Source organism: Podarcis erhardii, assembly GCF_964252035.2.
Source record: "Podarcis erhardii genome assembly, chromosome: 7".
In the NCBI taxonomy this organism is placed as follows: domain Eukaryota; kingdom Metazoa; phylum Chordata; class Lepidosauria; order Squamata; family Lacertidae; genus Podarcis; species Podarcis erhardii.
The window spans coordinates 38,642,285-38,656,277 of NC_138511.1; the positions used below are offsets into that span (position 1 = coordinate 38,642,285).

Genomic DNA, 13,993 nt, shown 5'->3' on the forward strand with positions numbered 1-13,993 from the left:
TGACCACTCAATGCTGCGGCCAGATTGCTGATGGGAGTATCTGGTTGACAACATGTGATATCATTGTTAAAGCATCTGTATTGTCTGTCTATCTACTACCAAATCAGGATCAAAGTCCTTGTATAAATGTACAATGCCCGGGAAAACTTAGGTTTGGGGAAGCTCAGGGACTGCCTGGACACAAAAGTTGTTGAGGTAGCTTTTTCCTTTTTTTGCCCCAAGTTTGCCCCCCAAAATTGAGGTTTTGAGCTTTTGCTTTAGGAAAACCACCCAGACGCTATTTCTGACAGGTGAATCCCGGCTATCATAGCTGTCAATGTTTCCCTTTTTTTAAGGGCAATTCCCTTATTCCGAATAGGATTCCTTGCAAGAAAAGGGAAAAGTTGACAGCTATGCCGGCTATGTCCAAGAAATTCCAGGTGTATGGCAGCCTTAATGTAACAATAAATCCCTCTTTTCATTGAACTCCGGAAATTGTAGCTCTGGGGGGGGGGGAGAGGGGCCCCCTACCAACTCTCAGCACCCTTAGCAAGCTACAGCTCCCAGAATTCTTTGGGGGAAGTCGTGACAGTTTCAAGTGGTATCATAGTGCTCTGCACATATAGTGTGGATGTGGCCTTTATTCACCGTCTTCTTAGATGCAACACATAAGCGACAGCTTTGGATCCCAGCTGGGTTCCTATAATAACATCAATTGTCACCCACACTTCCACACCAGGTTCCAAATTCAACAGGGAGAAATCTTAAATCCTGCCTCATTGCCTCCTTGTTGGAATTACCTTACCCTCCAGCCTGCCAACAGAATCAAAGCCCACATTTTCTCATTTTTCTCTGACACGACAGCAGCTACATATCTGTCCCCCTCCCACACTTTGCAGCATAATGTCATTTTAATACAAAGTCAGTCCAGAAACAGTTCATATGAGGGGACTAGTTCTCAGGCTGAAAAGAGAGGATGAATCTCTCTCTCTCTCTCTCTCTCTCTCTCTCTCTCTCTCTCTCTCTGTGTGTGTGTGTGTGTGTGTCTTTCTCACACAGAGAGTATTATTTTTCGTATTTCAGTATTAACAGACTTATATTGGGGTTGAAGCTATGTGATTCGTTGCAATGGCAGATACCTTTATTTCAGCCCCAGGTATTTCCTGTAATCACCTCAGTGGTCCCCCAGTATCACCTCATTGCATGTGGAAGTTTCTAATTAAAGTTAGAAGCTCGGGGCCACAACAGGCATGATGTTATAAGGTCTCTGGCATGGCTGTTTGGTTTCTAAATATAGCAGCTGCAGAGAGGGAGGGCTTGCAGCACCAGGACCAGGACCAGGGAAAGATATGCTCAGGCCCAGCTGCCATTTTGAGGCCCTCCAGGCCTCTCTATTTGGCCCTTGAGACCTTCCCCAAACCATGTCCTTCATAGCTCCACTCTATGCCATCCTCAAATACTTTTGTCTGTCCGAATATGGCATTGAACTGTGAAAATCCTCTTGTATGACTGGATGTAGGGTGTATGTGTGTGCATGTCTCTCTCTCTCTCTCTCTCTCTCTCTCTCTCTCTCTCTGTGTGTGTGTGTGTGTGTGCGCTGTGTATAAACATGTGAGTTATGTCATGGCTGGGCATACTCTGCACACCCCTGTCATGTGCCCCCTGAAATAATTTGCATGAAAAATTGTAGTTCTTGGCAAGGTTTTCTTCTTAAGTGTGCAGTTGGACAAAAAATATGGAATTTGTGGGGGAGGGTGCACCATTGGAAAGACGATAACGTACAATTTGAAAAACAGGAACAGGGGGTTTAGGTGCGTTAAGTGAAAGTGCTTTTTAAGCACTGAAATGACAGGCAGTGTCAGAGACAGCATGTTTACAAATTAGATAAAGGTAGATTGTTCTCAGTTTCCAAACTGAAAGCAAACTGCCAAAACCATATTGAAACACTTCTTATTGTCTGAAACCTCCTCCAATTCAACTTCATCTTCAGGCAGGTGAAACTTCGTCACATCCTTATAAATAAAAAGCCTTAAAGTGTTCTCTCTTGTTTGTGTGTGTGCCTGTCAGTTACTGAATGAAGGCAAACACATAAATGAATGTTTGGTGTATAATATTTTTTTTTTTTTAATAATATTTATTAAAATTTTCCAATTAATTACAAATTAATAAAACATCCAATTTCAAATCTTTTTCCAATTACATCCTTTCAGGACTTCCCCTTCCCTCCCCCCCTTGTATTCCAAATCTCTCAAATGATCTCAACAAGTTCTTCTCCTCAATTCAAACTTGTTATCCTTAACCCAATTTTTTTTTTTTTTAAAAAAAAAACACATTATTTTCCATTCCCCTAAAATCGGCTTATTCCCACCACGAGTTCCCCACTTTAGAATACCATGTAGATGTATATAGCCTAAATAAAACATAGTTTACGCCTTTAAGGATTCCACATTTCCCACCCCCCCTTTTCCCGGTTGCGTTCCCAATGTTCCTCAATGTCCGATATTTCCACGTCTCTCTAAATCATAGTCCTTTGCTAGTCCTCTTTAGTTTCGAATGTCCAATCATGGAAGGATTCTGTCTCAAAGAGAGGCCCATTTTTTCCATCCAGATTTTTATATCCAGGAGTGAAAAACTCCAAATTATAATCCTTAAGCTTGTCAAATCTGGATGTCCCAAATGTCCCCACTTTTGACTTGGTCCAATTCTTGTTATTTTGTTGTTCTTATTGATCACACTCCTCTTTCTATTTCTTTCTGTCCCTGTTTTCCTGCACAAATGTCCTAATTCCAAAAGTTAGTTCCTTTACAGAGGCTTGTTATTCAGAAACAAAACATTACGTCAAGTTCCTTTCATTCCACAACAGATGATTCCATTGTCTTCTTCGGTGTAGTGGCCTCTGTAGTCATAATAATGTTCCATTTCTGCAGTTTCCCAGGAGATAAACAGTTCAGTTCCAATTTCCAGCTAAAACTTGTAATATCCCTCGGCTCCTCTAGGTGGATTGCAAAAACTGAGTTCTCTTCCAGATCGCATCCATTAGCCCTAGTAACTTTGTAATCCTTATTTAAAACAATTTGTATCCAATTTATAACAAATATAACCAGCAAAGTCCTTGTAACATAGTCTCTATCTTATTTTCCGCTTTGACAGCTCTTTGACAGCTGTCAAAACTTGCCTTTCTCCTCTCCAAACTCCGTCATCGATCGCTCCCGGGGTTCCAGGGGGGGTTGTTTTTAAGTCCGAATTCTACTTTCCTCCTCCAGCTCAATCTCATATTCTTCACTCGTGAGGTTAAAAACTTGCCAAAATGATGTTACTCCGATCTTAGTTATCAGATCCTTTGCTTTGACCCTTCTACAATGGAGGGGGTGGCTGACTTCCTTTTTTGCGCCTCCCCCGCTCGCTCCGAAATTTTTAAAATTTTTGTCCCTCTTTTTAGTCCAAGTTCCAATTACTTACAGGTTGTTCTTTTAGGTCCGAATTTTCAAAGGAAGAAGCCAGCGCTCTCCGCCGAATGGCATGCGGCTTCGCACGGCAGGGATAGCAGAGGACTCAAAACACCACGCTTCTCCCCGGCACCCGATCCGTAGCCTTTAAAAAGGCTCCTTCACGAGTCGGGAGGGCGCTAACGGTGTCAGCCGAGTCTCCATGTCCACGGCCCCCGTGGCCGTGGTTTTTAAGGGTCCCCGCATCGCCGGTGCGGTAGGACCCAGCCCCTGCCGTGCAGGCTCCCTCCGGAGCTCGGAGGGAGTCCGCCATTCGGCGATGGCGCCGACCCGGAAGTCAATGTTTGGTGTATAATAGACTAGGAGCCTCATACCCAGCGTTGCTTGGGAATTCCAAGAAACCAAAAAAATCAATGCAGTTTTGTAAAGTTCTGTCTGCCATCTTGATTCAATGGTATTCAATGGTATCCAAACATAGATGAAAACCTGCTTCTTGATCTCAGGGACCATCATGAAAAATTTGATTACGAAGTTTTAAAAGCTATCCAAATGCATTGTGAACAGACAAAACTACCTTTTCAAAATATAGACTAGCAAGGAGTGCCTTGTATTGCCCAGGAATTTGCAGAAACCATAAAATATTGTGATTTTTAAACAGATAGTGTAACTTGTGAATTTGAACCCCCCACGCTGAAAACTGCATGAAGTCATGCCAATATAACATTTTGGTTCACCATCTTGATTCAAAATGGAATCCATGCCCAAATGTAAATGAAAGCTGTCACCCCTATCTCAGGAAGCCTCATGTTGAGTTTTGGGACGATATCTCAAGAGGATTTTGAAGCTATGCCAAATAAGTGGATAAAGTTACACCAAAGTCAGGTTTCAGTCTGTCATCTTGATCCAAAATGGTCCCAGCACCCAAACATGGTTGAAGACCCCCACCTTGGGAACCTTTATGCCAAGTTCAGCAATGATGATGATTTATTTATCAAAATTGTATACCGCCCTATACTTGTAGATCTCAAGGCGGTCCACAACATAAAATTACAATATAAAAGACACAAAATACATAATAAAAATATGAATGAAAACAAACCAACAATCTCCCCCTTTCCACAACACATTTAAAAAGGCTCCAGAAGTCAATCCACCAAAGGCCTGGTTAAGGAGTCTTTCCTGGTGCCTAAAGGTGTGTGATGAACGTGCCAGCCGAACCTCCCTGGGGAGAGCATTCCACAAGCAGGGAGCTGCTGAAGAAAAGGCCCGTTCTTGTGATGCCACCCGCCAAACCTCTCGTGGAGCAGACAAATGAAGAAGGGCATCAGAGACTGATCTCAGCATCCAGGTAGGTTCATATGGAGAGAGTTGGTCCTTGCATATTTGAGAGGTGGCCAGACTTATGCCAAAAAGAATGGAGAAGTCATGCCAAAGTCATGCTTCAGTCTGCTATCTTGATTCAAAATGGCAGCCAGCAGCCAGACAGCTACAACCTGCCACCCCTAGCTCAGGAACTCTCATTAAGTTTGGTGACCATATCTTGAGGGGTGGCCAAACCTTTGGAGAACAAATGGATGGGCAGACAAACCATATTCCAAAATATATAGTAGATAAGAATTACTGGCTCCTGTGAAGGAACTGCCACTGATACAGAGCATAAGCAAGGAGCAAAACACACTTTGTGTTTATTCATCTTTTTTAAAAAAGTTTGTGGTCTCCTACAGGGAATTTGTACAATTAGGGAAGATTGCTTCAAAATACCTGAAAAATGTGTTCGTCACCCCTGCTCTAGAGCAACATAACAGGTTGTATTATTGTAAGTCCTACTCAGAGCAGACCCTTTGGGATTAACGGGCATGAATAACTTTGCTTCACTCATTTCAACATGTCTACTCTAAGCATAGCTTAGTTGGATACAACCCACTATTTTTACCCACATGCAAATTTAAGTCACTGGTTAACCAATTAATTGACCGCAGCTTGTGTGATTAATCAATACAGATTTCTTTTAGTTGACTGACAGTCCTATTAATTTCCTCTCTCTCTTGTTTCTACAAACACCTTGATCATAAACACATCCATTGATGGATGTCCCGCTGGCTTTAATGGCCCTTTCATTATCAGGAAGGGTGTTTAAGATTACAGTCTACAGCAGCAGTGTTAGCCTTCTTGGGGAATACAGTTTCAGCCAATAACTAGAGAGAGGAGCTGACTTTCAATGAATGCTTTGCCCTGGAGGACAGCCAGTTCCACCTATTTATAGCCCACAATTTAAGTTCGCATCAGTTTTCCACACACCCACCCAAACAGATGGTCTACTTGTGTGGGCCAACTTCTTGACCTGGCACACCGTTGCTGTAACCCTCAGGCAGAGGGTTGTAAAAATAAAACCCCTCAACACCTTTTCCCCCTATTATCTACTTTATTTGAGGGGGAGAGATGTGTAAAAGTGGAGACTTCCAAAACTTTGTGAGTAAAACATTTTGGGTTGTTGCCAATGCTAGTTCTATGTGGAGTAGACCTACTGAAACTAAAGGACATGACTGAGGTCCATTCATTTCAATGAGTCTACTCTGAGTAGGACTTGGTTGAATCCAGCCTTATGAGTCAGAGAGCCAGTTTGACATAGAGTTCAGAGGAGGGCCTGAGAGACCAGGGTTCAAATTCCTATTCAGTTATGAAGCTCCATGGGTGTGACTTGGGACAGTCCCAGTCTCTCCTCCTAACCTACCTCACAAGGTTATTGTGCGAATAAAATGAGATGGAGGAGAATCGCAAGCACCACTTGAATTCATCGGAAGAAAGATGATGATTAACATTTGTTTATATAGCACCAGCAATTTACACTGCTCTGTACACAATTAAAATAAGAAATTCTACTCTGAAGGGTATACAGTCTAAAACAAAGAATGTAAACACTGCAATAAAAATGAATAGTTTAACAAGTACAGTACAATTCACAAGCTATTACATTGAGTTTATTAAAGCCAGCTGGGTGTAATGTTGGGAAACATTTTTGGCTTGTTACCCCTGCAGGCCAACTTTGACAGGTAGGTGGGACAACCTGCCTGTTAAGATGGACTCTGATGACTGACAGGTGGGTTGCCTTGTCCAGCTGTCCACTTCGCTTGTGCATTACTTCCCAAGCACCCAATATGCAGCTGGTTGTCAGGTGACTGGGAACCACAGCACAAGGGTCTTTGCTCAGGGCTTTGATCATCCAGCAGTTGGTGAGTTCAGCTGTGCTTTCTGCACAGGTAACTTAACTGCACAACTGATCCAGCTGTATCCTTACCTGATTCACACCTGCTTCCCAGGTCTGGGGCAAGTGGGGTGAATTAGGAAAATGCCTTCACAGGCCAAAATGGAGGAGGTTTGGACCATAGTCCACCACCTCACCCCTCCCAACAAGCAACAGCAACCCACCTGCCAGGAAGCTAGAGCAGCTCCATCTCCACCCACTGAGCTGCTCCTGTGGCAGAGCTAAGATATTAACCATGTTTTCTTTCTGATTCACAGTGTGGCTACACTTGCAGTGTACTAGTTTACTGATTGATTGATTGATTGATTGATTGATTGATTGCATTTATATCCCACCTTTTTCTCCAAGGAGCTCAAGGTGGTATCTGTCGTCCCCTCCTCCCTCCTCATTTAATCCCCATAACAACCCTCTGATGTTGGTTAGGCTGAGGCAGTGACTGACCCAAGGTCATCCAGCAAGCTTCATGGCCACATAGGGATTTGAACTCTGGTTTCTCAGGTTCTAGTTCAACATTCAACCAATACACTACAGTGTCTCTTCAGTTCCAAAGTCTAGGAATAAATGTGTCTGAGGGAGGCAGTAAAAAGAGATAAACAGGCAAGATCCTAGCATAGAAACATATCGACTGACCACTGGCAGGTCTGTTCTGCCCATTGTCCCTCTACCTTCTCATAGCTGCTCTGAAACAAAACAGCCCCAGCTATTCATGATTCACCCGAGATGATCTGCAATTCCTTTCAGATAATGGTTGTTGCTTTTCTGCAGCACTGTGTGTGTGTGTGTGTTTTTGAAAAAGAAATAACGTAAGCATCAAAACTCTCTGATCTGTGGAAGTTGCTGAAAGCTTAGGCCGCCAATTTTGTAAAATCAATATGTTATCAAGCAAAATTATGCATCACAATCCATAGCACATATGAGTGTGGCAACTTCCCCCCCCTCCCAAAAAGGGGAAAAAAGAAATCAAATTAAAAAGATAATCTTTTCTAGAGGGTGAGGGAAGGGGAAATCTATATCCCATCTGATGGAGCAGACAAAATGCTTGACATAAAGAGAGAACTAAGATTTGTTTGGCATGCAGGGACACAGCAGGACCATCACATTTTTTAACATCATTATCGCAATCAATAGGGATATCTTTATTGATATTTGCCCTTATCCAGATCACCCCTTTTTCTGTATTCCAAACTAGGCAGGGGAAGCACACCCCCATGCTTGGCTCCAGATTTTGTGGGGCCTGGGCAACTGCCCTCAATGGATGTCCAGCTCTCAGCAACATCCCCACTCTGAACCTGAGACCACTTGGTCACTCCACGTTTTTCTCACTCATGATAATTCAGAGGCAGAGGACTTGTGGCTCATTGTTTAATATCAGGAGTGGGAAACTTGTTGCTCTCCAAAAATTGTTAGATTCTCATCATTTATCACCATTACCCATGTTTTCCAGGGCTGATGAGAGTTGGAGTCCATCAGCATTTGCCCCCTGCAGAAGGAGTTCAAAGTAGCTCCCTCTCAGCACCCACTGGATGATGGGCATTGAGAGAAGCTCCTTTCAAGTTGTCACTCAATGTCATAATGACATAAAGTTGGCCCATGAGGGGTGGGGAAGGGAAGGACCTGGGCCACTGGCCGCATTCGGTTTCCCACCCCTGAGGCAGTTTACCTGTGTGAAGAACTCCTTCTTTCTGATGTTGTGGATTTCCCAACATTTGCATTCACTGTCACTGGATAAGGGTGCAGACTGTCTCATATAGGATCATCCTCATCCTGGGAAAACAGGTTCATGGTTTTGGGAATATTCCTTGACTCAGATTATTTGCTCCTGGATGTCCAAGTAGCAGGTGTAGCCAGGAAAGTGTTTATCTTGTTGAAGATGGTGCAACAGTGCCGCTTTTCTCATGAGTGCAGACCTAGCCACAACTACACATGTCCTGTCAAGCACCACTCAGTCATAATAAACATTTAATTAATACTCTAGTTGATATCCACGTGGCCTATTACTGGTGGAGCTGTTTTATCCCTGTACTGCAGATGACTGAGGCAGATGTTTGAGGCTTGCCAAAGTGAGTTCATAGCAGAGACAAGACTCACACCAGGGACTTCCCTATTCACAATTCAGCCTCTACGGCCCTTTGCTAATCTCATTCATTCCGATTGCAATTCATTCCACAGCCTTCTCTCACGTTAAGCTATGGGGAAGAAATTCAGTTCAGTTTGCACACAAAGGTCATTTGCACTTCCCAAAACAATACCTGACTTGAAAACCAGGCAGCCTCTAGAATTCACACTTCTCCAAATTTTGCAATGCCCTATTTGCAGCCAAGTAATGAGTACACAAATACATGTGCTATGGTAAAGTGCGCATAAAAATCCATGTATCAGTTAAATTAACAGACACGAATACATTCTGTTAGGAAAAATTGCTTGCAGAAATGTGTATATTAAGCAAAACTGCATACCAAAATATACATCTTAGGAAATTTTCACCAAAATGCTGATGAATTTCCAGGAGGACTTTTTTAAAAAATCACAAACTTATATGGAAATGTGGAGAACTGAAATGAAGATTTAAAAAATGATAACATGACAGAGAGAGGTGAAATTGATAGATTTTCCCATCCCTTCTCATGCTGCCTAAATTAATTAGAGTCGCTGATAGCTCACAATGTGCATGTTGTGTTCCCAGTGATGCACATCTGTGTCAATGTCGCACCTGTGAGTTGAACCAGAAGCCCATCTCTGGAGAATGAGGGAAGTATAAATAGCCAGAGCCCCCCAAGTGGTGTGAGGGAGGGGAGAGAAAGGCTGGCCAAAGGCTGTTGTCAAACGGTGTTCTGGGATTTGGGGATGCCTGTTTCGAACTGAATGGCTAAGCCATTGCCTCTGTCCAGAAGTGCATTCTGTACAGTGATGTTGAAAAAAGCAAAGGCACAAAGCCCCCAATCCTTACATTCCTGGAAACTTTTCAAGCTACTCATTGAGGAGTTTGAGAGCAGGAGGAATATTCTTGGGCTTAAGGAGGAAAAGTTAAGGAGTCACAAGGAATGGTTCTGAGCACAAATTCTTTCACGTGGGCTCATTTCATTGCACAGAATTGCCGAGCGATTATTCCTTTGGGGTGAATAGAGATTTACAGGGGATGTGCACCTGACTGTATGCTTATTCATAAGATGTGGAAAGTAGGCAGGCGTGCCAACCTGACTGTCCTTACGGGAGGCAATCCTGTCAATCTCAGGGAATGGCTGAACTTCAGACAGAATCATAACAGGAGGCAACAATTTAGTTTATTGTAGGGGGGGATTATTTTCAGACACTTTACGAGATGGAGCTGCAAAAATTTGATTAATTCATCCTCCATCAGCTTTTGAAATTTCATTCCCTTTGGGCAATGGCGGAGCATATGCCTGTGCTGCCCAGGGTGGGTGTGCTCCCGAGGGGAGGGGCGTGGCATGGAAAGTGCCCTCCCAGGCACAGGATAGCTGCTTGGGTGCCCAGAGCAGTGCACACACCCTGCTGCCAGGGGAGAAGAGAGCCACCCATGGGGGTGGGGCAAGCAGCTCACGGGGGCAGAACAAGCTGCCCATGGTGGACATTTGGCACGCCGCCTGCCCACGACTCCCAGGCCTCCCCCAAGCTGTCAAAATGAAGTGGGAAGGGGGGAATGCTGCTGGCAAAGCAGCGCTGCTCCCCCCTTACCCTGACAGCTCAGGGTAGGCTTGTGAGTTGTGGGTGGGTGGCATGCCAAATGTCACCCCCCTATGTGAGGGCACCCAGTGCGGTCTGCCCCCACCGCCCCCCTTCCTATACCCCTTCCTTTGAGGCATCTAAGGGCTGACATTTGGCTTTTTAAAAATAATATTTATTCAAAGTTTAAGAATTACAAAGAGAAACAAAAAGAAAAATACAAAATACAAGAAAAATATAACAACAAAAAAGAAAATATACTCACTTTAAAAAAAAGAAAAAAGACAGATTAAACCTTTGCATCACTTTCTTCCTTTACTTATTTCCTTGACCTCCTCGCACCTCCCATTTTTGTATTCTAGTTCAAATCGTTATCTCTGCAAATTCTTCCAAACTTATTTTCATTAAATAATTTAATTTATTTCGACAACCACTTTTACTTTATCCAATCTTAGCTCTCATCCAAACCTATATATCAATACTTATTCTTAAGACATTTCTCTAAGGTCGAAAAAGATTCCCTTCCACGAATTTCCCAACTCCCATACAAAACAAAACAAAAAAGCAAGTTATATTATATACCCTTTGAGTTCCCAATTTCCATTCCACCCATACCCCCTTCCCGGTTTCAGTCCCCAACATAAGTCCATCAATCTCAAGAAGTCTTCATCCCGGAGATCTTACATCAGAGGCTCTCAAGTCTCTCTCATGTACCCTCTGCCAGTCTTTTTGATAGTCCTTAGTACTGAAAACCAAATCTCGGGGAAGCTCCAACCCAACAGCATCCACATTCCTTCCAGCCAAACCTCCGTGCTTAAAAGTAAGGCCTATGGGGTATTCCAAATCTTGTTTCATTCTCCTTTCAAATCTAAATGTCCCCAAAGCTCCAACTTCCACCCGAATCATACTTGTAATCCTAGGGTCATCTGGTCTCCACATAAGATGATCTCTCCATCTTTCACTTTCCAATTCAGGCCAAGCTTCCATCTTCAAAAAATTATTTCCCTTTGTTGTCATCATATCAGGCCTCAAATTGCAGCTCTCCTTTCGCATCTGCAGGGTTACAGCTCCCTCTTTCTTCTCTTCAAAGACCACATGGTTCTCCTTCTCAAATTTCCCTGTTTGTTCAATTGAATAAAATTCCTGTGCCGAGTTCTTATCAGGTTCAATGATGGTATTCACTCTTGTGTCCAAAACATCAATTTGAGCTTGCAACTTTCCCAAGAGAAAGAATGCCCTATTCAGTTCCTCTCCAACAGCCATTCTCTGCAATATCCTCAAACTCCCTCTAGGGGAATTTAAGTTACTTTTTACTCCTTTCAGCACAGATCCAAGAGTCCAGTTAAATTGTAACAGTCCCTCCTTCTTTTCAAAAACAAGCTTGCAACAAATGTAGGCAACAGAAACAAAGTCCTCTTTTTGCGTCTTGACAGCTAGTTTGACAGCTGTCAAATTGTTCTATACTTCATCAATGGGCTCTCACGGACCACTCCCAGGTCCGGGGGGGGGGGGCGGGTGGCATATCATTTCCCAAATTCAGTTCCTTTCCTGCAGGCTCCCCTGCTTCCAAATAAAATTTCTTATGGTGTCAATCCGTAGAATTAAAGTCCTTTACAGAAAAAAAGGGGGGGAACTCTCTCCATGACTTTAGTTGACAGGTCCTTTGCTTTAAATTATTTACAGAAAGGGGAGGCGGACTTCCTGTTTGGACCTTCCCCGATCGTACCGAATTTAAAAGTATTTTTTAAAAATCCAATTTCCGTACTACTCACGGGTTGTTGTTTGAAATCCGAATGTCCACAAAAGAAGTCAGCACTCTCTGACAACGGCTGTGCGGCTTCACTCCGTGAAAATAGCGGTTGATTCGAGACACCGCGCCACTCACCCCGCGTCACTTCGGAAGCCCCGAAAAGGGGTTTCTGTGTGAGTGGGGGGGCGCTCTTGGTGCGAGCCGAATCCCACGTTCCCAGGCTTCCTCCGCCTGGGATTTTTGAAGGGTCTCCGCCTTCGCCGCGGCGGCAAGACCCAATTTTGGCGGAGCGGGTTCCTCTGAGTCAGAGGAATTCCGCCATTGCCGATGGCGCTAACCCGGAAGTCTCAGGGGGCTGACATTGGGCTTTTGTATACCTTCCAATTATTTCACAGGAGCAAAGAGGGACATCCTTGTAAGTTATACAAAATATTGAAGAGTACAGAGCCAGCACTACCAGTACAGTGAGGCAGCTGCACAAGCTTCCCATCTTTACCTTCTAAGCTCTCCATGGTCTTTGTGCACTTATCTTTCTCCTCTTATGAGGGGATAGGAGATTCAATTCAGCTCACATTTAAAGGTTGACTTTCCAAAACAATATGCAATCCAGAACACAGTTATCCCTCAAAATACTTCTACAAATGCATAGCCAAGTAGTGTGCATACGAGGATAAATGTGCATAGAATGCATATATTTATGAAAATAGCATGCAAAAATGCATTACATATGAGGAAATTGCTTTGCAAAAATGTGTCTGTTAATCAAAATTGCATACAAAAAATGTATATATTAGGAGAAAGTTGCACTAAAATGATGAATTTTCATGAGGGCTTTTATTAAGTCAAAGTGGAAATGTGGAGAACTGAATTGAAGATTGGAAACATGCGAAACAGAAACTGAAATTAACAGATTCGTACATCCCTGCCAGTGGCCATTTCTCATTGGGCTTCACCATTCTCAGCTGTCCAAAAGACTCTGGCACCATCAAATACTAACATGCTTCCTTCCTTCCTGCTCTGTATGCTTAGCACGACCTTCCAGAACACTTGTATGGAATCACATCACTCCCTTCCTACCTATCCCTCATCAAAGACCATATTTTCTATGAAGCCTTTGCAACAACCCACTGCTCATTCATATCAAAGTGGGGAGCCTCAGAAACGGGGGTCAAATTCAGCCCTCCAAGTCTATCTACATCCAATCCTCAGGACTTTCCTTAGGCCACATTCTATACATTCCTTGTCTGTTGTTATATGTCTGGAATGTGTATTTGAACTGTGATAATGCCTGGGTGGAGGTGTGGAGAAGACTCTGAATTTTCTTTGGCTGGCATGTAGCCTATTGTACAAAGGCAAAAGTCCTCTCCATTGATCTACCCACTTTTGCTTCCAGCCCTATCCACCACTCACATGTGGCCCTTGGAAAGTTGTATACAATTGAATATGGCCCTTTGGCTGAAAAATGTCCCCCACCCTTGTGTCTGTTTTTCCATTTTAAGTTCCTGGGAGCGGGAACATAAGTTCCAGGTAACACTATATCAATAAGTTATTTAATAGCAACAGCAACTTCATTATCTATAAGGCTATTAGGTTCATATATTTATATATGTGGACCTGCATTCAGTGTATCTCTCTCCCGTTGTCGGATTTGGTTGCTTGTCATGTCGCCCAGGCAAAATGCAAGTAATCAAAGCGGCAGAAGAAATATAATGTTCTGGGGGTTTGTTGTGGCCCATCACACAGCAGGCACTGCCGTGAAGGCCTAAATTTGCAACCAGAATTTATTGTCTGCCGGCTTGCTGCTAAAGGCAGAAGTGCACACACCAATTGATGCTTTAAATGCAATGAAATTTCAGCATAAATCTGTTTACCTCT

General features: G+C 43.4%; 1 protein-coding gene across 1 annotated transcript in view; it reads left to right on the forward strand.

Annotated features, from left to right (window-relative positions):
* Positions 1 to 13,993, forward strand: part of SDR42E1 (short chain dehydrogenase/reductase family 42E, member 1) — a 312,532-nt gene that overhangs the window by 113,138 nt on the left and 185,401 nt on the right. The gene's annotated exons all lie outside the window — the stretch shown is intronic.